This window comes from Alosa sapidissima, chromosome 11 (assembly GCF_018492685.1).
Source record: "Alosa sapidissima isolate fAloSap1 chromosome 11, fAloSap1.pri, whole genome shotgun sequence".
Taxonomy (NCBI): domain Eukaryota; kingdom Metazoa; phylum Chordata; class Actinopteri; order Clupeiformes; family Clupeidae; genus Alosa; species Alosa sapidissima.
The window spans coordinates 17,160,139-17,162,638 of NC_055967.1; the positions used below are offsets into that span (position 1 = coordinate 17,160,139).

The following is a 2,500-nucleotide window of genomic DNA, read 5'->3' on the forward strand; positions in this document are numbered from 1 at the left end:
AATGAGTGAAAGGAGTGGAATCTGTCAGATTCAGATTCACTAGGATTTCAGCGCCTCTCCTGTAGCAGAATCCCATTGCAGTGTGCATGGCATGGGACAGTACAGTATATAGCAACAGACCGCTCATGGCTGTGAGAATGGCATCGCAGTGTGCATGGCATGGGACAGTACAGTATATAGCAACAGACCACTCATGGCTGTGAGAATGGCATTGCAGTGTGCATGGCATGGGACAGTACAGTATATAGCAACAGACCACTCATGGGACAGTATATAGCAACAGACCACTCATGGCTAAAACCACATTTTGCCTGCTGCAGGAGTGACAGGTTGGGACTTTTGGACTCCTGCATGTGCATTCGTGGGAGGGTTGTGGGAAACATAGGAGTTTGATTCTGGGAGAAAAAGCACAAGGATTAATTATTCTGTTCGTGGTATGTTTCAAAACTCATGGGAACGTTGCACATCTGTTTTGTAGTGAACTGTAAATTTCATAAAGCCTTTCAGAAGCAGGTGTAATCCAGATTGCACAATATTTGTTTAAATAGGAGAAACCTTCAAAAACAATTAGTATTCTAAGCACCAGGTTTGCCTACTCTTTAACAGCAATCTTTCCCTTTGCTTTCCTCTTTATGTGTTGCCGTCAGATTTTTACTTTATTCACTTACCTGCACGTAGATGCTTGCAAATACATGTTTTTTTTTCTAGTCTCTTTCTTTCGAGTATTTTTGGAATCGTGTAAATGTACTTTCCTGTTTTATCTCTCTGTTGAATGACACCTTACTAGTTTGCTTTTCCTCATTACTTCAACTTCAACCTCAGTGTTTAATTCCCTTTCATGTTGATTGGCACTTCTATGATTCCCTTTAATTCCGATTCACTGAATGACAACACTGTGTTGCACGCACAGCAATTTATAGCTGGAGGGCGTCCAGTGAATGGTGATCCACAGCACATACTTCCTGTGGGCACTGGGTTCACCCTGCACTCACTAACATCAGTACATCTGTTTCAGAGTGGGACAGACCAATAGAGCCCCTTTGACTGAGAGGAGAGAGACAGAGAGAGAGATAGTGGGACAGAGAGAGAGACACAGGGAGGGAGATAGTGGGGCAGAGAGAGAGAGAGAGAGAGTGGGTGGGACAGAGAGATTTTTGACTTTAAAACCCCTTTTATTGAACCATTAAACCCCCAGTCACACCTACACCATGGCATAACCACATATCACCACATAAATGCCAAGGTCCCATCAGTAATGGCACCCAGGGTCAGACTTGGATGTGCGTGCGTTTTATCCTCTGAGCACTGCTTTCCTATGCCCACATCCATGGCTGAAGTGCCCTTGAGCAAGGCACCTAACCCCTCACTGCCCCCTGAGCGCCGCTGTAGCAGGCAGCTCACTGCTCCGGGTTAGTGTGTGCTTCACCTCACTGTGTGCTGAGTGTGTTTCACTAATTCACGGATTGGGATAAATGCAGAGACCAAATTTCCCTCACAGGATCAAAAGAGTATATATACTTATACTATACTTAAAAGTGAACGTGGGACAGAGAGAGATGCAGAGAGAGGAAGAGAGAGATGGACAGATAATAGAGAGAGGGGAAGAGAGAGAGAGATGCGGAAAGAGAGATGCAGAGAGATGCAGAAAGATGGAAAGAGAGATGCAGAGAGAGATGCAGGGAGAGGGAAAGAGAGATGCAGAAAGATGGAAAGAGAGATGCAGAGAGAGATGCAGAAAGAAGGAAAGAGAGATGCAGAGAAAAGCACACCTGTGTGTATGTTTGGGTGTGTGTGTGTGTGTCTGTGTCTGTGTGTGTGTGCTCACGTACACTGTATGTGAGTGTGTGCTTGTGTGTCTGTGTGTGTGTGTAGGTGCGTGTGTGTGTGTGTGTGTGTGTGTGCCCGTGTATGTGAGTTTGTGTGTGTGTGTGTGTATCCTGCTGAGGGTCCATCTGCTGCAGCCTGGAGCCTCTTCATCTCGCTCAGCTCTGTCCACACGGGAAAAACACACACTCTGCTGACCCCAGACCTTTTGGAGCCATCGCAAGGACACGGCTGACACACACACACACACACACACACACACACACACACACACACACACACACACACACACACACACACACACACACTTTCATCAGAGTTCTTTATGGTTCAGTATTTGACATTTCATTTGTTCAAAGTGCAGATGAACAAAGGCTTTTGTTGAGTTTGGGGAGGAAATCGATGTGTCGAGGAACTCTCAGCATCATGCTGTGTGTTGCTATGAAGAATCTGCTTAATTGATTTCACATGCAGTTGTTCTGCTTTGTGTAGCTGGAGGGAAGGGGAGTGATGTACTGTAGTTATCACCTGCAATCTACGCAGTGGATTGAAGTTTGCCAGTAAGAGTTAGGTGCATGGTTAGGTCTAAACACACACACACACACACACACACACACACACACACACACACACACACACACAGACACTCACACACCCACACAGAAACACAGACACT

The 2,500-nt window shown here is 45.8% G+C and overlaps 1 protein-coding gene and 1 long non-coding RNA gene across 2 annotated transcripts in view; both read left to right on the top strand.

Annotated features, from left to right (window-relative positions):
• Positions 1–2,500, top strand: part of megf11 (multiple EGF-like-domains 11) — a 188,667-nt gene that overhangs the window by 79,688 nt on the left and 106,479 nt on the right. The window lies entirely within an intron of this gene.
• The window catches only part of LOC121724036, a 7,069-nt gene continuing 6,894 nt past the window's right edge, over positions 2,326–2,500 (top strand). Inside the window, exon 1 of the long non-coding RNA XR_006035110.1 lies at positions 2,326–2,336. This is a non-coding gene — a long non-coding RNA (uncharacterized LOC121724036). The remainder of the gene's footprint in view (positions 2,337–2,500) is intronic.